This window comes from Myotis yumanensis, unplaced genomic scaffold, assembly GCF_028538775.1.
Source record: "Myotis yumanensis isolate MYYU_CA2020_CCGP unplaced genomic scaffold, mMyoYum1.0.hap1 SCAF_21, whole genome shotgun sequence".
NCBI classification, from domain to species: Eukaryota; Metazoa; Chordata; class Mammalia; order Chiroptera; family Vespertilionidae; genus Myotis; species Myotis yumanensis.
Window position 1 is genome coordinate 5679676 of NW_027223772.1, and position 24100 is coordinate 5703775.

Sequence of the window (24100 nt, forward strand, 5' to 3'; positions counted from 1 at the left end):
AAGTCAGCTGAAACCCCCGTCATCAAATAGAGTAGGATGGAGGGAGGTGAAAAGGCAACTTCAAGAATGTCCCACACAATACTTCGGCTAACATATTTTCCCCAGACTCTAGTCATTTAGTCACCAGGACTATGAGGCAGACTAGGGGAGATGTTCTCTCTTAGCCATGTGGCAACATGCTCCTGCTGATACTCGGAGATCACTTACTGAAAGCTAAAGAGAAAAATAAATGTTCCAGTTGGACTCTACCCATTCACAACCACTGGTTATTTTTGACTTAAGTTCATTTTCTCAGAATAATTAAGTAATTATGTCCTTGTTATTATCCTTAAATTTCTCTAGACTTCTTTTTTACTCCTTGTGTTCTTTTGTCTCAAATTATAAGCCTTTTTTATCCATCCTCACTAAATTTTATCTTGCCTAACTAGTATCAAACATTAATGTAGTGGGATATTTTGTGTTTTGCATACACACAAGTGCAGAAAAATAGATGTTGACGTGTTTACATTGATAAAGCATTGTTATGTGAATAATATAATTTGAAGTCTAGAATAATGAAATGTTCATCTTATGAGGGCACAGAGAGGTGATAATATTAAGAGTGCACAAATGTAAGCTTCTGTCACCTTGAAAAATTATAGCTTCTAAAATATTTTAACCAATTTCTTTTTTTTCCTATTTCTAAATCCACAGAATTGTGTCTCTTAATAGAATATACTTTTGAAAAAAAAAATGTTACTAAAATTTTATTTTCAAGCCAGTACCATAGCAGAAAGCATCAACGAAAAATTTCACTCTTAATTTGAATATTGTATAACATGCCGCTACTCTCTGCCAGTTGACGTTGGATTTTCTAAAGCTTTGCAAACATCAAGAAGACAAAGCACGGCTTCTATTCCAAGAAGTGTTCTGACAGCAAGATGAATGTGAGTCTTGCTGAAAGGGTGCCAGTTCGCAAGTGTTTCTAGTGGGCAGATAAAGCAGCAGAGTGATAGACTCAGTTTCCCACAGTGTTGACAAATTTCAAGAAAGCAATGACCCACTTGCCCAACACAGTGAATTCTGGGGGGAGAAAAAGAAGAGCACATGGTAAAATTTTAGCAAATGCATTTTTTTTTTCTGGGATGCAAGTTCTTTTTTTAACCTCTTTCAATGAATGCTGAATAGGTTTCCATTGTACAAACAATAGATACAGAAAGGATAGGTAGCACTAGTTTTAGCCTCATCTCCAAGTTAATCAACAATATTTTCCTTTTTTTCTCACTAAACTTTAAATTCTTGAATTACAACCTGATCCACAAAATCTTAAATGGTAGGTGGTCTCCTTTCCAAAGAGATTATGGTTTTCTCGTTCTTTCCTCCATCAAAATAATAAGACAACATGCCCCACCTACTGGACTCAAGTAATTTTCATCAAGAATTGGTTACAAGATATGAGAGGGAGAGTAATGGTTAATTACGTGAAATACACAATGATCTAAATTATCTAGAAATGAATTACCTATACTTCCTAAATAAGATTTTACTGTACTCAGAGAAGAGAATAATCAAGCATGTAGCAGAAATTCAACAGATAAAGTTGTTATGCTTGGTCTAGAATATTCAGCACAGGCTCATGTATTTTTATTATTATACATTTGTATATACACCAGACCACAGTTTCACAGGCTTTTATTTATATTAATTCTTGGTTCATGACATACTCTCATCATTGTTTTATGGCCTACTTTATAAAAACTTAATTTCTTAAAATTTTTTCCTAATCTAAACTAATAAAAGACAAAGATGCTAATTGACCCTACCTTCGCTATGCCCTAAGCCATGCCCACCAGCCAATCAGAGCAGCTATATGAAAATTAACCCAACCAAGATGGCTGCCGGCAGCCACGGCACTGGAGCAAGGAGGAGGCTTGGTTGCCCAGGCAATGGAGGAAGCCAAGCTTCCTGCCAACCCTGAGCCAGCTGTGACCTCTGCTAAAGGCAAAGTTTCAATTATAGAAGATAAACAAATCCCAGATACCTGCTACCAGCCAGCCTCCACTGGGAGCTTGGGTGGCTGGGGGTTGTGGCCAGCCTGCAAACAGCCATCAGCCCCTCACCCAGGCTGGACACACCCTCATGGAGTGAGGGTCCCTGCTGGGGGGCTTAGCCAGCCTGAAAACGGCCCTTAGCTCCTCACCCAGGGTGGCCAGGCACCCCAGCATGGACCCCAACCCTGAAGGGGCTGTGGCCTACCTGCAAAAGCCATCATCCCCTCACCCAGGCCTGCCAGGCACCCCAGCAGAGACCCCTACCCTGAAGGGGCTGTGGCCAGCCTGCAAAAAGCCATCAGCCCCTCACCCAGTCTGGCCAGGCACCCCAGCAAAGACCCCCATCCTGAAGGGGCTGTGGCCAGCCTATAAAGAGCCATCAGCCACTCACCCAGGCTGGCCACACCCTCATGGAGTGAGGGTCCCCGCTGGGGGGCTTGGCCAGCATGCAAACTGCCATCAGCCACTCAGCCAGACTTTCCAGGCACCCCAGCATGACCCCCCAACCCTGAAGGGGCTGTGGCCAGTCTGAAAATAGTCCTTAGCCCCTCACCCAGGTTGGCCAGGCACCCCAGGGGAAACCCCTACCCTGAAAGAGCTGTGGCCAGCCTGCAAACAGCCATCAGCACCTCACCCAGGCTGGCCAGGTACTCCTATATAATCAAAGGGTAATATGCAAATTGACCCTAACAGCAGAACGACTGGGAATGACTGGTCACTATGACACACACTGACCACCAGGAGGCAGATGCTCAATGCAGGAGCTTCCCCCTGGTGGTCAGTGTGCTACCACAGGGGGAGCTCTGCTCAGCCACAAGCCAGGCTGATGGCTGCCAGTACAGTGGTGGTGGTGGGAGGCTCTTCCGCCTCCTCAGCAGCACTAAGGATATCCGACTGCAGCTTAGGCCTGCTCCCTACTGGCAAGTGGACATCCCCTTGGGGCTCCTGGGCTGCCAGAGGGATGTCTGACTGCCAACTTAGGCCCGATCCCCCAGGGAGTGGGGCTAAGCCAGCAGGTGGTCATTCCCCAAGGGGTCCCAGACTGTGAGAGGGCACAGGCCGGGTTGAGGGATCCCCCCCCCCCCCCCGAATGCACAAATTTTTGTGCACCGGGCCTCTAGTAATGTAATAAGCAATCATAAATTCATTACATATAGCAAAAGTTGGGGGGGGGGGTCTTAAAAATAATTGAAATCTAACCTTGAGTCCTCCCACCCTGTAACTAACTAATCCTCCTTCCTTCCTCAAACATTGTATGTTCATCATTAATTTCCCTAATTATTTTGTTTTCCTATATCTATTCCAAAAATAATTTGATCTATTTGTTTAATTTTATGCAAAAAGTATCACACTTTGGGGGGGAACCAAGATGGCGGCGTAGGGAGCGGACCTGTGTGTGCTGCTCTCTCACAGCATCATTGAAACTATCAACTATGAAGTAAACAACCGCCACTCAGAACCATGGGGAAGTTGGCCCAGTGGGAGATCTACAACTGGAGGAAAAGAAAGAAGCGCAGTGAGACTGAGTGGGAGCTACGGAGGCACCAAAACCAGAGGTACGCAGTCACACGCCACTCGGGCTGCAAATGGATTCTCGGTTTTTTACGAACCCTCGAATCCTCTGGGCTTGCTCGGGGCGGGTCTCTGAGGCCCCAGATCCCACAGGGAGAGGCGGCCACGGCCTTGCAGTGGTCGGAGAGCGAGGGAAGCTCTGATACGCGGCTGCTCGCCGGCACCGAGGGACAAGAAGTCCTGGTGTCCCGGAGAGGCGAGGGGCGCGGAGACGCCGCCATCGCTATTTCCTCCACGCTGGTGACTCCCTGTGACCCCGCCCTACCCTCAGGGCTGTGCCAGAGGCACAAGAGGGAATGACTGTGCTTTTACAAACTCTCAAATCCACTGAGCTGGTTCGGGCGGGTCTCTGAGGCCCCAGGCCCCAAGGCGAGAGACGGCACGGCCTTCCAGCGGTCAGGAAGCGAGGGAGGCTCTGGCGCTCGGCTGCTCGCCGGCACTGGGGGACGCAAAGCCCTGGTGTCCTGGATAGGCAAGGGGCCACTGAGTCTCCACCCCGGCGACTCCCTGTGATCCCGCCCTACGCAATTTACATTCCCATCTGGGGTGTGCCAGACCCACAAGTAGAAGCGCCTTCTTCTGCAAACTTTCAAATCCACTGAGCTGGTTCAGGCGGGATCATGAAGCACCAGACCCTACGGGGAGAGGCAGCACGGCCTTGCAGCCATCAGAAAGCGAGGGAGACTCTGTTGCACAGCTGCTCACCGGCACTGGGGGACACAAAGCCCTGGCAGAGAGTCAAGGGGCCGCGGAGACTCAGCCAGTGCTATTTGCTCCGCCATGGCGACTCCCTGAGACTCAGCCCTAATCAATTTACATCCCCATCCAAGCTGTGCCAGGTGCACAAAAAGACCCACCTGCGCTTTTGCAGCCTATCCCAACAAATTGCAGACTTCAACTGCTCGCAGCCATGAGAGACACACTCAAGAAGCAGACCCAGGAGAACCAGGATGGCGGCATAAGGAAGAGACCTGTGCGTGCTACCTCACACAACAACATCGAAACTACCAAATATCAGACAAACACCTATCATACAGAACCATGGGAAACTTGGCCCAGTGGAAGCTCTACAACTGGAAGGAGAGAAAGAACATTGAGACTGAGTAGGATGTGACACCAAGTACAGAGCCCAACCCAACAAACTGCAGATTTCAACTCCTCGCATAGAAAGAAGCGCATAGAGACTGAGTAGGATGTGCTGAAGCACCAAGTACAGAGCCCATCCCAGCAGGCTGCAGATTTCAGCTCCTTGCATCTGGGAGGGACGCAATCGGGGGGCAGAGTCGGGTCCGGGGCCGGCCAGGGCTGGGCTTGACTCGGCCGGCACTGTGGAACTGCTGTACCAGCAAGCGCACAAACATGCCCACTGGTCCCAGTCTCTGGTGGGGCGCTGCGGGACAGCAGACAAGCAGTCTGTGCACTTGGTGGAGGGCAGGAGCGCTGGATGTGCAACCACCAGGAACGCCTGGAGATTTTGTCTAGTGGGGAGCCGCCGGCAGGGGACAGAAGGCCAAACTTCCTGTTTCCCCGGTAAGGCTGGGATGGCCCCGGTGAGGTTGAAACAGCCCCCGTGAGGTAGGGACGACCCCAGTCAGGTCGAAACGGCCCCGGTGTGGTAGGGACGACCCCGGTGAGGTTGAAACAGCCCCCGTGAGGTAGGGACGACCCCAGTCAGGTCGAAACGGCCCCGGTGTGGTAGGGACAACCCCGGTGAGGTTGAAACGGCCCCCGTGAGGTAGGGACGACCCCAGTCAGGTCGAAACGGCCCCGGTGTGGTAGGGACGACCCTGGTGAGGTTGAAACGGCCCCCGTGAGGTAGGGACGACCCCAGTCAGGTCGAAACGGCCCCGGTGTGGTAGGGACAACCCCGGTGAGGTTGAAACGGCCCCCGTGAGGTAGGGACGACCCCAGTCAGGTCGAAACGGCCCCGGCGTGGTAGGGACAACCCCGGTGAGGTTGAAACGGCCCCCGTGAGGTAGGGACGACCCCAGTCAGGTCGAAACGGCCCCGGTGTGGTAGGGACGACCCCGGTGAGGTTGAAACAGCCCCCGTGAGGTAGGGACGACCCCAGTCAGGTCGAAACGGCCCCGGCGTGGTAGGGACAACCCCAGTCAGGTTGAAACGGCCCCCGTGAGGTAGGGACGACCCCGGTGAGGTTGAAACAGCCCCCGTGAGGTAGGGACGACCCCAGTCAGGTCGAAACGGCCCCGGCGTGGTAGGGACAACCCCGGTCAGGTTGAAACAGCCCCGGTGTGGTAGGGACGACCCCGGTGAGGTTGAAACAGCCCCCGTGAGGTAGGGACGACCCCAGTCAGGTCGAAACGGCCCCGGTGTGGTAGGGACGACCCCGGTGAGGTTGAAACAGCCCCCGTGAGGTAGGGACGACCCCAGTCAGGTCGAAACGGCCCCGGCGTGGTAGGGACAACCCCGGTGAGGTTGAAACGGCCCCCGTGAGGTAGGGACGACCCCAGTCAGGTCGAAACGGCCCCGGTGTGGTAGGGACGACCCCGGTGAGGTTGAAACAGCCCCCGTGAGGTAGGGACGACCCCAGTCAGGTCGAAACGGCCCCGGCGTGGTAGGGACAACCCCAGTCAGGTTGAAACGGCCCCCGTGAGGTAGGGACGACCCCGGTGAGGTTGAAACAGCCCCCGTGAGGTAGGGACGACCCCAGTCAGGTCGAAACGGCCCCGGCGTGGTAGGGACAACCCCGGTCAGGTTGAAACGGCCCCGGTGTGGTAGGGACAACCCCGGTCAGGTTGAAACAGCCCCGGTGTGGTAGGGACAACCCCGGTGAGGTTGAAACAGCCCCCGTGAGGTAGGGACGACCCCAGTCAGGTCGAAACGGCCCCGGTGTGGTAGGGACGACCCCGGTGAGGTTGAAACAGCCCCCGTGAGGTAGGGACGACCCCAGTCAGGTCGAAACGGCCCCGGCGTGGTAGGGACGACCCCGGTGAGGTTGAAACGGCCCCCGTGAGGTAGGGACGACCCCAGTCAGGTCGAAACGGCCCCGGTGTGGTAGGGACGACCCCGGTGTGGTTGAAACGGCCCCCGTGAGGTAGGGACGACCCCAGTCAGGTCGAAACGGCCCCGGCGTGGTAGGGACAACCCCAGTCAGGTTGAAACGGCCCCCGTGAGGTAGGGACGACCCCGGTGAGGTTGAAACAGCCCCCGCGAGGTAGGGACGACCCCAGTCAGGTCGAAACGGCCCCGGCGTGGTAGGGACAACCCCGGTCAGGTTGAAACGGCCCCCGTGAGGTAGGGACGACCCCGGTCAGGTTGAAACGGCCCCGGTGTGGTAGGGACAACTCCAGTCAGGTTGAAACAGCCCCGGTGTGGTAGGGACAACCCCGGTGAGGTTGAAACGGCCCCCGTGAGGTAGGGACGACCCCAGTCAGGTCGAAACGGCCCCGGCGTGGTAGGGACAACCCCGGTCAGGTTGAAACGGCCCCCGTGAGGTAGGGACGACCCCGGTGAGGTTGAAACGGCCCTGGTGAGGCTCAGACGGCCCTGGTGAGGTTGAGACTGCTCCAGTGAGGCTGGGACAAATAAAGGGGACCAGTATGGACTGATGAACAGGTGTAGATACAGAAGCAGAGCAACATTGAACAGAATGTTAAACTACAATGGGGAGCCTGGGGAGGGTTGGGGGGGGGATTAAGAGAACAACTGAAGGACCTATATGCATGCATATAAGATTAACCAATGGACACAAGACACGGGACGGGGGGGGGCGGGTGGTAGGGGCCGAGGGAATGTCATGGGGGGGAAAAAGGAGACATATGTAACACTCTTTGTAATACTTTAAGAAATAAAAATTATTATTAAAAAAAAAAAAAAAAAAAAGTATCACACTTTGTTTTATCTTTGGGGGCTTATATTTTCCATATATTGTTATTTTGTATGTAAATTGCAGTCTAGCTATAGTTCATTTTGTGCCGGAAGCCGGTCCATCCTTGCTGCTTGACACAGTCGCTGCAGGAAAGAAACATCTACACAGCATATGTTTCAATGGACCTGGCATATATAGCATACTGTTTTTAATATGTTTGCTCCCTTTAGCGCCATGTGTTTTAACCAAGGTCACCTCTCCCAGAAAGGTTGTTTCCCCAGGTGGGGATCTTTCCCTGAGGTTAGGGAGGGGATACAACCCCTTAATTAAGTGCCAGGCGGGTAGTTAAGCTACATGGTCTTTACTCCCTGGAATGGAGATGAGAAACACCTTAACCCTTGTAATAGAAATTGACAGGATTAAAATCGGCTGGTATAAATACGGATGTAATAAGACAATAAACGTCAGATCCTCATCAGTTCCTAACCAGAACTCCGACCAGAACTTTGGCTGGAGATCCTGGCTATAGGTCCTGACTAGGCTGCTGATCAACTGAAGGCTGTCTTCGTGTCATTCCTTCTTCGCCGACTCCGTCCACACCTTTGGGGACCCCTGGACCTCCTGGGATTGGACCCCAGCAACTTTGTGTGTGTGTGTGTGTGTGTGTGTGTGTGTGTGTGACTATATCACAATTTATCTACTTTCCCAGGTGATTTCTACACCTTTGCTATTGTGCATAATTTTGCTAATCTTTCTATGAACCTTCTTGTATATGTCCCTGATGTACTTGCATGAGTAGAATTGTTGAGTCATAGAGGATGTGCTTGCTAGACAATGGAAGAAAATATGAAATTATTTTCCAAAATGTCTGGAGAAATTTACATTTTCACCAGCAATGTATAAAATATTATGCGGATATACAACATCTCCAATATGAGATTTTATGAAACTTTTTTTTTCATTTGAAACCTATAAATTATTTTATTATTTTAATTTGCATTATTATTTTTAAATAAATCTTTATTGTTCAGATTATTCCCCCTGTAGCTCCCCTCCACCCGGTTCCCACCCCACCTCATGCCCTTAGCCCTCATCCGTAGGTGCATGATTTTTGTCCAGTCTGTTCCCTCATGCCCCATACACTCTTCCCCCCAAGAATTTTCAGTACACTCCCTTTCTATGCCCCTGATTCTAGTCTATTCACCAGTTTATTCTGTTCATCAGATTTTTTATTCACTTGATTTTTAGATTCACTTGTTGATAGATATGTATTTGTTGTCACTTTGTTGTTCATAATTTTTATCTTTACCTTTTTCTTCTTCTTCCCCTTATTAAAGAATACCTTTTAGCATTTCATATAATACTGGTTTGATGGTGATGAACTCTGTTAGCTTTTCCTTATCTGTGAAGCTCTTTATCTGACTTTCAATTCTAAATGATAGCTTTGCTGGGTAGAGTAATCTTGGTTGTAGGTTCTTACTTTTCCTTATCTGTGAAGCTCTTTATCTGACTTTCAATTCTAAATGATAGCTTTGCTGGGTAGAGTAATCTTGGTTGTAGGTTCTTGCTATTCATCACTTTGAATATTTCTTGCCACTCCCTTCTGGCCTGCATAGTTTCTGTTGAGAAATCAGCTGACAGTTGTATGGGTACTCCCTTGATGGTAACTAACTGTTTATCTCTTGCTGCTTTTAAGATTCTCTCTTTGTCTTTTGCTGTTGGCATTTTAATTATAATGTGTCTTGGTGTGGTCCTCTTTGGATTCCTCTTGGTTGGGGTTCTTTGTGCTTCCTGGCCTTATAAATCTATTTCTTTTACCAGGTAGGGGAAGTTTTCTGACATTACTTCTTCAAATAGGTTTTCAATATCTTGATCTCTCTCTTCTTCTGGAACCCTTATAATTCAGATTTTGGTACACTTGAAGTTGTCCCAGAGGCTCCTTACACTATCTTCATATTTTTGAATTCTTTTTGCTTTTTGCTTTTCTGGTTGGGTGTTTTTTGCTTCTTTATATTTCAAATTTTTTACTTGATTCTTGGGGTCCTCTAGTCTGCTGTTGGATCTCTGTATATTATTCTTTATTTCAGTAAGTGTATGCTTAATTTCTAATTGGTCCTTTTTCATATCCTTGAGGGTCTCACTAAATTTATTGGCGGTTTCTAGAACATTCTTGAGTAACCTTATAACTGTGGTTTTAAACTCTATATCCAGTAGTTTGCTTTCTTCCATTTCTTTCGTTTGTGACATGTTTCTTTGGCTGCTTCCCTGTGTAGATAGAGTGGCTTTGTGTGCTAGATGTCCTATCGGGCCCAATGGCTCAGCTTCCCTAATTACCTGAGGTTGACACTCTTGGTGCACCCCTTTGTGGGCTGTGTGCACAGTCTTGTTGTAGTTAAGCCTTGATTGCTGTTGGTATCACTGGGAGGATTTGACCACCAGGCCAATTGGCTATGAGGACCAGCGTGTCTACAATGGGAGAACTGCTGTGCTGGAGACACCCTTATGGAGCAGGACTTGCTTCAGTGGGGCTTTGGTGCTCACTGAATATGCCCCTTGAGTGTGTCACTTATGGATGTGAAGAGTTGTTCTCTGGTATGGTCTCACTCTGACCACTGGGTACACTGGCTCTTGGATCTCAAAGGAGATGCAAAGTCGGCCACTGCTTGAGGCCATCCAGCAGAAGCTACAGAGAGATCTGCAAATTCCTCCTCTTTATTTGGAATTTGGAAGTGCCCAGATGAGGCCCAGCTGTGAAGCAATGCAGGCTTCTGTCTAGGCCAGTGATGGCAAACCTATGACATGCGTGTCAGAGGTGACATGCGAACTCATTTTTTGGTTGATTTTTCTTTGTTAAATGGGATTTAAATATATAAAATAAATATCAAAAATATAAGTCTTTGTTTTACTATGGTTGCAAATATCAAAAAATTTCTATATGTGACATGGCACCAGAGTTAAGTTAGAGTTTTTCAAAATGCTGACATGCTGAGCTCAAAAGATTCACCATCACTGGTCTAGGCCTTCTTTTGGAGGCTTTGGTGCTCTTTGACCCAGCTGCAGTGTGTTAGGTTTAGATTGCAAAAGAACAGGCCATTCATATGCAAAAACCTCTGCTCACAGCTTGGGTGGGGGTGTAAATTGGTTGGGGCAAGGTCTCAGGGAATCATTAGGGCAGAGAAAACCACAATGGCTGCCAGTCTGCTCTGCCTTGGAGAGGTTCGGGGGTCTCTGTGTCCCGTGGCCCCATGCAGAAACAATGATCACTACAAGCACCTCTGAGAGAAAGCCACCCTCACGTTCCAGCCCGATGCCAGACAGTCCAGTTTCTCCCTGTATGAGTCTGGGTTCCCAGAGTCTTGCCCGGAACTGGAGTTCAGAGCAGTCAGGAGTTTGTATCTCCCTCCCGATTGAAAAAGACCACAGTGTACCCAGTTGCCAGCCCGTTTCAGCGCGCACCTCTGTACCTCAGCACTTCCGCACCTCTGCATCTCCTACCAGCTTCAATCCGCTTTTCTCTTTCCTTCTAGTTGTAGAATTTCCACTCAGCCAGCCTTCCCATGGTTATGGGTGATATCCGTTTTGTCTTTTAGTTGTAGTTTTGATGTGGTTGTGCAAGGCAGCAAGTACAAGTGTGTATCTATGCTGCCATCTTGGTTCCTCCCTATGAAACTTATTTTTGTCAATCAAAATAATATATAATGATACTTTGGGGTGGTATTTATTTGCATTACAGATATCAGTTATGAACCTTATCATCTCTATATATTTGTTAATATTAATATTCCCTTGTCTGTGAAATGCTTACTCATGCATGGCTCATTCTCATTTTTTAGAGGTTATTTGTACTTTTCTTATTGACTCTCTATATAAAGGTTCTCAATATATCTTAGATCTTATTTTTTTTGTCAGCACTAAAACAAAGTCTTCTAATTTGTAATTGGTCTCTTCTTTCTGTTTAATCTTTGGTTACCCTAAATATTCTTGATAAAATGAAGAAGGGTTATTAAAAAGGAACTAAACCAAATAAATTCATCTTACATCTTATGAATGGGACACTCCTAATCTGTTTTACCAGTCTTAAAAATGCAATATTAACTAATGTGGCATTGTGTATTTTATTTACCTGAGAAATGATCGATGATTGAAGGAAGATTAGTGCTATAATAAATGGAAATAAATCATTGCCAGTTGCCAACTCAACAGGATACATGCATAAGTGATAATCATTTCCATGATTGCACCCATAGTTTAAGAATGTCCCCACTGCTCACTAACACATACAATGACAGTTTTAACCCAAAATAAAACATCTTTGGAGAAGACATATGTTTATGCTTCTAAGACATAAGGGAACATTGCTTCCACTACTGCTCATTATGAAGTATAGCAACCACATACTAGTGAAGCAAAATTTGAAAACAACATTGACTATTCTGAGTCATTTACTTTAGCCATAGTATTATAAAGGACACCTTTTGAGTTTAGATTTGTATATAGAAATGTTACAAATGCTATTTAAAGTATTTCTCTGAGTCATTAAATCTTTAGGTCTTTTGAGAGCTAATTTGAAAAATAATGTACTAGAATTCTACTCTCAAAGCTTTCAGTTGTTCCCACATTTCAAGAAAATGCCATCCCTTTAGGCACAGCTCCATTTCCTCCCATGCTTAAGATCGCTTTCCCCATCTTCAAACCTTTTTTTAGCTTCATACTTACCTTGATAATCAGAAATCCTAACGTCTCATAAAAGTCCTGGCTTCTTAATGCAGAAATTATTAGGATTTGTATTAATTTTCTCTATTCAATATTTTAAAAGTTTAGGAAGTAATTTATAATAGACATAAACAAGAGTAGATATTTTTAAAAAATTAAGTGGGAAAGAGCATTAGTCACATAGTTTCTATGCTCTTAAATGAAAATTCAAGTTTAGCAAACACTAATTTTTCTGGTTTTAACACTTGTGGCTCATTTATCTTGAGGATTACTTCCTAATTAGCTAAAAAAAAAAAAAAAAAAAAAAAAGAATTATTTTTTCTTCTCCCGTTATTTGAACTATAACTTATAATATTTATTCTCCACTTTAAAATATTATTTAATAGTCCAGCAGGCGTAGATCAGTGGTTGAGTGTCAACCAATGAGCCAGGAGGTCATGGTTTGATTCCCAGTCAGGGCACATGCCCAGATTGCAGGCTTGATCCAAAGTGTGGGGCGTGCAGGAGGCAATGGATCAATGATTCTCTCTCATCATTGATGTTTCTATCTCTCTCTCCCTCTTCCTTCTCTGAAATAAATAAAAATATATTTAAAAAAAAATATTCAGTGCAAAAGTCAGTGCTCGCTTTGTTTGAAAATAATGTTTCTCTATAGGAAAGCAAATACAGCAGTCTTTGTTACACTATTCCCGTCTTTCCTGATAGACCTGATCATGTTTACCAATGCTACTCTTTGTCTTAAGCATATGTATATCTACTGTTATTCTTACAATTTCCTGTTTTAATATCTTATATAAATATTTGACTACTAGACAAGATTGTCTTTTGAACTATGGGAGAGCAGGGATAATAATATATTTTTTCTTCAATTCCCACAAAAATTCTTAGTGCTTAGTAGGTGCTTAATATTTAAATAACTCCCTGACTTACAAAATGAATGTTTATCTGGTATATTACCGTTAGATTTGTTTTCAGCATTCTAATATATAAAGTGCTAATTCATTCATATTATATAAATACTTTCTTGAGATCACAGCTCCCTCTAACATGCACAAGAAACAGTGGAAAAGTAAGAAATTATAAAGTATGGCAGTTGAAGTGGGTCTTCTCAGTCTGAACGGTGTTAGAAACTATTAGAAGGATCCATTCACAAAATTCTATATAAAAATAAACATTCATCACCCAAATCACGGCACGCAGGCTCTACCCCTCATGTGTAGCTCTGACCCTTCTTAGGAGAAAATGGCTAAAATTTATCTGTATTCCAAATTGGTGGTAAAACTATATTCAAAGTGTTTTTGTTAACAACCTAATACCAGACTTGTGAGAGGGGTCTAGTGAACTGACTGAAGTTTTTTGTCTTTGTTTTTTAAAAAGAAATTCATATTTTATCATTTACTGGGATCAAAAGCTTTAAGAGGTATAGGTAACATAAAACACATAAAGGATATAGATGGCACAAAGACAGTGCCCATAAAAGCAAGGATAGAATAAAAAATGGAAAAAGATTTGGTAATCTCTTCATTCCTGTTAAAATTCATTAGGAATGCTAAATGCCTATATGCTAAATACATCAATTGCACACGGAAGAAATGGTTTGGTGACTCTTTCCCTGGGGGGGGGACATCTGTGTTTATCTTGACTGATGATGAGATATATTCACAACATACTTAACATAGTCTTACCTTGCTTCAAAGGGAACATGGATTCAGGCTTACATGAAGTAATACCACAGAGATTATGCTGCTACTCAGACCACATCAAAATTGTTTTGTTAAATTGTTTGCCATATTTTGGATATATTGTCAACCACAAAGAATATGACACATACACTAATTTTGTGAAATATGAATGCGCCTCATGTAAGAAAAGGAATGTAACTCTTCCACTGTTGTTTTGTTTTTAATCCTCACCCAAGGATATGCTTTTGATGAATTTTTAGAGACAAAGGAAGAGAGAGGGAGAGAGAGAGAGAAACATCAATTGAATGCTCACCAGAGATCAAACCAGACCTGAGTACGTGCCTAGGTCAGTGATGGCGAAACTATGACACGTGTGTCAGAGGTGACACGTGAACTCATTTTTTTTGGTTGATTTTCTTTGTTAAATGGCATTTAAATATATAAAATAAATATCAAAAATATAAGTCTTTGTTTTACTATGGTTGCAAATATCAAAAAAAAATTTTATATGTGACACGGCACCAGAGTTAAGTTAGGGTTTTTCAAAATGCTGACAGGTCGAGCTCAAAAGGTTCCACATCACTGCCCTAGGGGATCTAAACCAAGGCCTTTTGTTTTACAGGACAATGCTCCAAACAACCAAGCCACCCTGGCCAGGGCATAAGTTTTAAGAACAGTGTTAATCAAGATAGAAAAGCTTTTGCCCATGGACAGCATGGCTCAGTGGTTGAGCATCTACCTATGAATCAGGAGGTCAGATTTTGATTCCAGGTCAGGGTTTATGCCCAAGTTAAGGGCTCAATCCCCAGTAGGGAGCGTGCAGGAGGCAGCCAAGCAATGATTCTCTCTCATTATTGATGTTGCTATCTCTCCCTCTCCCTTTCTCTCTGAAATCAATACTACTAATAAAAAATGTTTAAAAATGGTCCCTTCTTCTGGAATTTATGATAATTAAAAAAAAAAGATAGAAAAGATTTCTGTACCAGAGGACATCTCAAATTTTTGATAAGGTGGCTGGTGCCTTTTAAAGAGTAATTTACTAAATGTGGTATTCTCTCAAGTTATTTGAACTCATAATTCTACAGGACACATTTATGTATTTATTTATTTATTTTTGACATGCATTTTCTTTTTCTTTTTAATATTTATTGTTGAAAGTATTACATATGTCACCCCTTTTCTCCCATTGGTCCCTTATAGCTGCCCTCACCTGCAGCCCCAGGCCTCCGCCACTTTACTGTCTGTGTCCATGGGTTATGGACATATGCATACAAGTTCTTTGGTTGATCTCTTCCCACCCACCCATTCAAACTGTCCCTCTGATATTAGACAGTCTGTTATATGCTTCTTTGTCTCTCAATCTATTGTGTTTAGTAGTTTATTTGTTCATTTGATTCCATATATGAGTGAGATCATGTGATACTTGTCTTTCTCTGACTGGTTTATTTCGCTTAGCATACTACTCTCCAGGTCCCTCTATGCTGTCTCAAAGGGTAAGAGATCCTTCTTTTTATAGCTGCATAGTATTTCATGGTGTAAATGTACCACAGCTTTTTTTATCCACTCATCTACTGGCACTTGGGCTGTTTCCAAATCTTAGCTATTGTAAATTGTGCTGTTACAAATATAGGGGTGCATACATTCTTTGTGATTGGTGTTCCGGGTTTCTTAGGATCTGTTTCTAGAATTGAGATCACTGGATCAAATGGCAGTTCCATATTTAATTTTTTTAAATTTCTTTATTGGCTTAGCTATTACAAATGTGTCCTCATCCCCCCATATTTAATTTTTTTGAGGAAACTCCGTACTGTTTTCCATAGTGCCTGCACCAGTCTGCATTCTCCACATCCTCACCAGCATTTATCATTTGTTGATTTGTTGATGGTAGCCATTCTGACAGGTGTGAGGTGATACCTCATTGTCATTTTAATTTGCATCTCTCTGATGATCAATGGCTTTGATCATTTTTTAATGTCTATTGGCCATCAGCATGTCCAGTTTGGAGAAGTGCCTATTTAGGACTTTTGCCCATTTTTAAATTGGATTGTTTGTCTTCCTTTTGTGAAGTTGTATGAGTTTCTTATATATTTCGGATATTAACCATTTATCAGATGTATCATTGCCAAATATGTTCTCCCATACAGTGGGCTCTCTTTTCGTTTTTTTGATGGTTTATTTCGCTGTGCAGAAGCTTTTTGTTTTGATGTAGTCTCATTTGTTTATTTTCTCCTTGGTTTCCTTTGCTCAAAGAGATGTATCTGCAAACATATTGCTGCAAGAGATGCCTGAGATTTTACTGCCTGTGGTTTCTTCTAAGATTTTTATGGTTTCATGTCTTACATTTAAGTCTTTTGTCCATTTTGAGTTTATTCTTGTGTATGGTGTAAGTTGGTGGTCACAGAACACCCTTTTAAAAACGCTGGTCAAAAAAAGTACACTGTAAGATGAAATAATAGTTATAGACAAGTAGCGACTTTGTTCTATTCCTTAATTCAAAGGGAAAATCAGTTGCAACAGCGTGGATGGAACTGGAGAGCATTATGCTAAGTGAAATAAGCCAGTCAATGAAAGAAAAATACCACATGATCTCACTCATTTTTGGATAATTAAGACCATTACAAACTGATGAACAAAAATAGATACAGAGGCAGAGGAACATCTAACAGACTGTCAAACTACAGTGGGAAGGCTGGGGAGGGTTGGGGGGGGGGGGGTGGCTAAGAGATCAACCGAAGGACTTGTATGCATGCATATAAGCATAACCAATGTACACAAGACACTGGGGGTTATGGGAGGTTAGGGGAAGGTCAAGGGGGGAAAAAAAAAGGAGACATATGTAATACTCTTTGTAATACTTTAAGCAATAAAACAATTAAAAAAAAGAAAACAAAGGGAAAATCAGGTAGCCAATTGTAGGTTTAACATAAGAAAAAAAGAGATAACTTTACCATTGTATTTAAATAGACTGAGTGGTGCCCTGGCTGGGTGCCTCATGTGGTTGGAATGTCATCTGGTACACCAAAAGGTTTTGGGTTTGATTTGCTGGACAGGGCACATAGTTATGTTTAGGAGCCAGATTCGGATTCAGTAATGGTGCCTACGGGAGGCAACCAATCCGTATTTCTCTTCTCTCTCTCTCTCTCTCTCTCTCTCTCTCTCTCTAACTTTCTCCCTTCCTCTGTCTAAAATCAATAAACATATCCTTGGGTGAGGATTAAAAAAAAAAAGACTGAATATCCTCCACAGGTAGAATGTAGGAGAGTCCATATGCAGCTAAGAAAGTGGGTGAAATGACCTTTGAAGTCAATGCCAAGCCTTCAAATTGAAGATATTTACTCCAGGAAGCATTATGCACTGTCATTTGTAAAGGTGGCCCCCAGAGAGCACCTCGGCCTAGATTTAAAGAAGTCCACTTAGTAGGTGCTTAGTGATTATTAATGGAAGGCCTCAAGACCCATGAATTCATCTTCCAAAATACTCCTTGAAAAGGCTAATTATTTTGATTATGACCCTGGACTATGTTTTCTTTTTGTTACTTCTTTTTAGATTCTAGCAGTTTCTTCCTACATTCTCTCAAGTTGCCACTCTTGCCTCTTTTTCCTTCATTGCTCCCTAACCCACTCCATCCTTTTTACATAGAATAACCATAGCAACTTTGGAAAACTCTAAACCAATTTATGCCATATCTATTCAGTTTACCCTAACTCCTAGCTATCTTGGCCTTCATTCTTTTCCAGACCTTATTATGTTCTTATTCCTCTGCCTAGAGTAATTTTCCTCAGGGTGATCTCATGGCTATTCAATTCACTCAGACCCATGCTCAGATGTCACCTCTGCAGCGAGGCCTTTCCGATCCACTCTCTAAACAGTGAACTTGCCCCCTTGTAGACCTACTTACACTCCCCACTTCCAAACCCAGGCCATTCTCTATGGCTGTCTTGCTTTATTTATTTATTTACATGCATTTGGCATATTTTGGGTCTAACTCCTCCAATGGAATCTCAGCTCAGAAGGGCAGGGACTTTGTCTTGTCATTACTTTAATTTTTTTAGAGCACAACAGATTGTCAAATGTTTTTAAACAAATACATATCTAAGAGAATAGTTTTTCTTTACAAAAAGTAATTGTGTTAGAAGGACATTTTTTTTTATAAGGTAACTATAAAATTACCGTACTGACTGTATGTAACAACGAAATTAATAGTGCTGTTATGAAGCTTAAGATACCAAAATATGGGTTCTTCAAGATAGTTTAAAATAGCCTGTATAGCATGATCATTTCTTGAAAAATTGGTTTGGAATATGAAAGAGGCAGCAATTTACAATGCACATTGCAACAAGTTGCTAAGGTAACTAGAGTATGCCTAAAGCATTTCATCACTTTAATAATTGTATAGATTTTCAGTAAGCAGTACACAAGACACATTAAGTAAGATGTATCGTTGTGTGAATTACTTTAGTCTAGAAAGCAAGCTTCCCAGCACACATTTGTAGGAGGTGCTTTTCAAGGACATTACCTCTTAGGGATGAAAGACTAAACATGCCTAAATATTAATAAACATGTCATTCATAGTACAAAGTTATTTTTCACACCTTGCCTTCACAATTTCATAAATTGAACAGTGTATAAGTTAATAATTTAATCTAGAATTTTGGTGAATACACCATGTCAAGGCTAAAAGCCTTCAAAATGACATGGTAGGGGACTGTTTAGTTGTTCTTATTTAACAAAAGAAGAGGTCTGAATGCATTATTACCTAATATAGTAGCAACTATTATTAACCATATGAGGAAACCAAGATAAGGAGAAGTTAAATCAGTACTTTTCTTAACCCCACCCCCACCCCACCCCCACCTAGTGACCTCAAAATGGAGTAACAAAGTTTAAGGCATCTTACTGACAGGTCTGTGCTCTTAATCACTATGTTATTCTGTCTCTTCATTAAATATTATCAGGATACAAACTGCATTTTCCTTAGATTGTTAGCGACTAGAGATACCAGAACTTTGCTGGATATATATCCAATGTAACACTCAATACAAATATAGAAATAAACCTGCAAATGAATAAAAAAAGAACGAGAGAAGTCAGAGCAACGACTGGCATTGCAGAAGGCATGTTATGACATTGGCATCAATGGCAGACGTGGTATCTCCATGGCCTGGGATCAGGCTCAACTTGCCTTTTGCTGGTTGATTTGACAGACAGCTGTTCGCTGGTCCAGCTCTCAGGCTCCATGCACCCGCGCTGCCAGGGCTCAGTCAGATGGAAATACAGAAAGCACACGTCTCTCACAAGTCTCACTCCAGCACATGCCAACGAAGAGAAAAGAGTGCTGGGGTGTGCTCTGACCAAGAAATCCTAGGTCCCAGTGTGAGCTGTTTACTTCCTAAGGAGAATCGGAACAATCTTCTGGGAAGTTCAAGCTGGGAACCTAGATAATCCTTCTTCCTTTACAATTCCCTTTCAAAAAATTGATTAAGCCCTAGCTGGTTTGGCTCAGTGGATAGAGCGTCGGCCTGTGGACCAAAGGGTCCCAGGTTCGATTCCAGTCAAGGGCACATGCCCAGGGTTGTGGGCTCGATCCCCAGTAGGGGGCGTGCAGGAGACAGCCAATCAATGATTCTCTCTCATCATTGATATTTCTATCTTTCTCTCCCTCTCTCTTCCTCTCTGAAATCAATAAAAAATATTTTTTAAAAACTTGAATAAAATAGTAGCAGCAGTGGCAGCATTTATCTTATAAATGGTAACTAAATGAAGGATTTGGATACATGTGATATTTAGGCATCTATATATTAGGGACCAAAGTTCCAAAAGTGATTATTGGTTAGTCTCCTACTTTTCATTTGGATTGATATTGGATTACCTAATAATTTATTGCTTATCTAAAAATCAAAATAAGAGTAAGTACAGGCCCCTATTCCTAGCGAAAAGTTCTGGAGCCCACTTCTAGCAAGCATTTTTGTGTTAATGTTTATCTAATATTTAATATTTTTAAATAATCATATAAGCAATAATCCTTTGTCTAGATGGAGGGGAATAAATGGTGATGGAAAAATAATAATAAAGAAAAAAGTAAATTTTTAAAGAATTTTAAAATTAAATAATAATATCCATTTCCTTAGTGAATTTTCAGTCCTAAATGACAGCATTTTTATTTTTAAAAAATATATATTTTTATTGATTTCAGAGAGGAAGGGAGATGGAAAGAGAGATAGAAACATCAATGATGAGAAAGAATCATTGATCGGCCGCCTCCTGCACACCCCACACTGGGGATTAAGCCTGCAACCCAGGCATGTGCCATGACCGGGAATCAAACCATGACCTCCTGGTTCATAGGTCCATGCTCAATCACTGAGCCATGCTAGCCAGGCAAGGTAGCATTTTTAATCAACATTTTTTACTAGGGAGAAAACAGATGCAGAGCTTAGCTTATGAGTGGAAAGGCCAAAACCAAATTAAAATTTTCTCTTTTTTTGTTTGAGGATAATTTTTCCATTGACTTTATTTTTTAGGGAAGGGGGAGACAGACAGAGAGAGAGAGAGAAACATTATCTATGAGAGAGAGACAGATTGATTGCTTACCTTCTGCATGCACCCTGGATAGGAGCCAGGGACCACACCTGCAACCTAGGTAGGTGCCCTTGACCAGAATCAAACCCTCAGTATGCAGGCCAATTCTCTACCCACAGAGCAAAACAGCTAAGGCCAAACTCAAATTTTCTGATTGGCCTACATACTTTTAATTTCATTGTAGTTCCAATAATAATAATAATGATAATAATAACAACAATAATAATATACTCACTTGAACAGTCTTTTTGATTAGAGAAGTTATCTGATATGAGTGACACCTGATTAATTAATTTATCTATATTTCTTATACCAGATACTTTGTGAATATGACATTCAGTCACATTTGGTAATGGAGAAGTGGCACTGGATTAAGGAAAAATGGAGCCCTACTTCAGTAAGGAATCTTTACAACTTTCAACTAGTTTACATTTATGTTGTACATCATTATAATAGACTAGAGCAGTGGTCGGCAAACTGCAGCTCATGTGGCTTTTTGGCCCCTTGAGTGTGGCTCTTCCACAAAATACTGGCTCTTCCACAAAATACTGACTTCTGCGTATGGGCCACGAAGTTTCAATCACACTGTATGTGCACGCCCACACATGGTATTTTGTGGAAGAGCCACACTCAAGGGGCCAAAGAGCCGCATGTGGCTCGTGAGCCGCGGTTTGCCAACCATGGGAGTAGAGGCCTGGTGCATGAATTCATGCACAAATGGGGTCTGCCCACCCCGATTGGGCTGATCAGGCCAGGCTGGCTGGGGGGAAAGGGCCTAGGGTGGTTGGCCAGGAGGCCCCACGTCCTATCAGGATGGGGGGCAAATTGGGGATGGGGCCGTCCAGGGTGAAGGGGCCGCTGGCAGTTGGCGGGCTGGCCCTGCCCCCTGGTTGAACTCGCAGTCCAACTCTCGGTTGAGGGGACAATTTGCATATTAGCCTTTTGTTATATAGGATGATTGGGTATATTAAACATTTTCATAGCTTTTTTTTAATGTCAGAAATTATAAAAATGTTTTCTGAATGCTGGAGGTTTTTTATTTTCTCAAAGACTCTCATGATTTCTGATTAGAAAACCTGGTTTAAATTATTTTGCCTAACTGTACAGTAGCAAGGATTGTTCTCTATTATAGACTATATATTCATAGATATGTTTGTTGTGAAAAACTTTTATATATTTTAAAAAATTGACAGCCTGTACTTACCTAGTAGGGGAGATACCATGATCACGAAGGTGGTTTTCCCAGGGTGAGGCTTATCCATCGCACTCCGGATGTGCTGACTTTCCCAAATGTGGGGAACTCGACTGCGATTTCCGCAAATGTGGGAAACTCGACTGTATAATTTGTGGTAGTTGGGGACTGCGTTTGCAGAAGAAGAAAAAAAAAGTTGATAACCTAATTGCTTCATTTTTTTTTTTGCTTAGATATGAGTATTTTCTTTTTAATTTTAATTAAAAATAGACAGAATTCAAATGGGAATATTGATTTTTTTAGTAATTGCCTGAGAAATGCAGAGGTCATTTGAGTTTTGAAATTTGACTCAAAACATTAAATTTTAGCCCATCTGGTATGGATCAGTGGTTGAATATTAACCTATGATCCATGGTTCAATTCCAGGTCAGGGTACATGCCTGGGTTGTGGGCTCAATCCTCAGTGGGGGGTTTGCAGGAGCAGCCAATCAATGATTCTCATCATTGATGTTTCTCTCTCTATCTCCCCCTCTCACTTTCTCTCTGAAATCAATAACAATATTTTTTAAAAAAACAGATTAATAGTCTGAAATATTTTATCAATTTAGAAATAGAAAATATTTCTAACAATGTTTCTAACATGTCCAAGCAATGCTTATATGTCAATCCCTACACACACACACACACACACACACACCACAAATATCAGATATGCTCTGCCTGCCTTAACAACGCTAATATTTTTTATGAAATTTCAGTAAGAGCAAATTTTACTCTCATGAGAACTATTTTTGGCAAAAGTGCCTATGAGCAGATGACACAAGTTAAATGAGGCCAAAAGTGAAGCCCCAATATGATGGGTGGTTCCCTTTTAAGAAGAGAAACATCAGTGCTTGCTCTCTCTCTGCTAAGTGAGGACACATTGAGAAGATAGCCATCTGAAGTCAGGAAGAGAAATCTCAGCAGAAACTGAATGGTCTGGAATGTGGGTTTTCCAGGCGCCAGAACCAATAGAAAATAATATGTTTTAAAATTTTTTTTATTCATGTGTATGTGTGTGTGTGTGTGTGGGTGAGAGAGAGAGACAGACAGAGAGAGAGAGAGAGAGAGAGAGAGAGAGACATTGATTTGTTGTTCCACTTACTAGTAGTCATGCATTCATTGGTTGATTCTTGTATGTGCCCTGACCAGGGATCAAACCTACATCCTTGATGTATTGCGATGAAGCTCTAACCAACTGAGGTACCTGGCCAGGGTATAGAAAATAAATTTCTATTATTTAAGCCAACCAGTCTATTGTATTTTGTTATGACAACTTGGGCTGACAAATATGCCTTTCTTTAAATATTTTCATTTGAAGTATTTTGAAGTCACACTTATATTTTCTAATTAATATTTTAATAATTAAAATTCCATTCCTTTGTTTATAGTGCTTGTATTATTCTATTTATATTTTTAAAATAAATGAATATTTTCTACAGTGTTCTCTTTTATTTACCCCAAAACTCTGAAGATTCATGTTCAGTTTATTCTACCTGCCAAGTTTCCCTTTTACCTTTCTTAAGTTTTCTTCCTTACTCACTTAATTCAGAGTGCTGTGCCACCTCCAAGTTTCCTAATTGGTCTCTCTTCCTGAAATCCTCCAGGTTTTGCTTCAAAATGGCCCCAGAATGAGCCTTTTAACATGCATATTTTCTAACAAATATCAGTGATTTGGACACCCACACTCATAAGATAAAAACCTCAAACTTCTACGTGGATTAAAGATCCTTCATGATCAGCCTCCTAACTCCTTACCTTTGCTTATAATGTTGTCTTTATTTGGAATACTTTTCTCACATTTATCCACACAATAAACTATTCCACATCCTTCAAGTATTATTATCAAACGCTTTAATAGCACTATGTGTCCTAAGTATTTTATGTGTATAGATATATTTAATCATACAAAGCCCATGAGGAAGGTTCTATTACTATGTCTGAGCTTCTGAGTGACAGAAAAATTACGTTACTTGAGTCCTCACAAAGCTAGTAAATGACAGAGCTGGAAATCCAACTTACATGGTCAAGAACCAGAATTCAGGTTTGTAACCATAAGGAATACTGCCTTGCCAAACTGGTTTGGCTCAGTGGATAGAGCGTCGACCTGCAGACTGAAAGGTCCCAGGTTCGGTTCCAGTAAAGGGCATGTGCCTTGGTTGCGGGCAAATCCCCAGTAGGAGGTGTGCAGGAGGCAGCTGGTTGATGTTTCTCTCTCATCGATGTTTATAACTCTCTATCCCTCTCCCTTCCTCTCTATAAAAAAATCAATAAAATACATTAAAAAAAAAATACTGCCTCCGGAAGCACAAATGCCATTTATTTTCTTTGTTAAGCCTTTGCTAAATTTACTAGAAAAAATCTCTGATATTTTTTTCTTCTGTCCCTCACTGTATATTACTCTGTTTTATTAGTTAAGTTGTTCCATATTAAGTCTATTTTGTTCTCCTTTCCTAAACTGAAA

At 42.6% G+C, this 24100-nt stretch overlaps 1 pseudogene; it reads left to right on the plus strand.

Moving 5' to 3' along the window:
• The first annotated feature begins 21601 nt into the window (after window positions 1-21601).
• LOC138999009 (U1 spliceosomal RNA) lies at window positions 21602-21778 on the plus strand (annotated as a pseudogene).
• Window positions 21779-24100: the final 2322 nt, after the last annotated feature.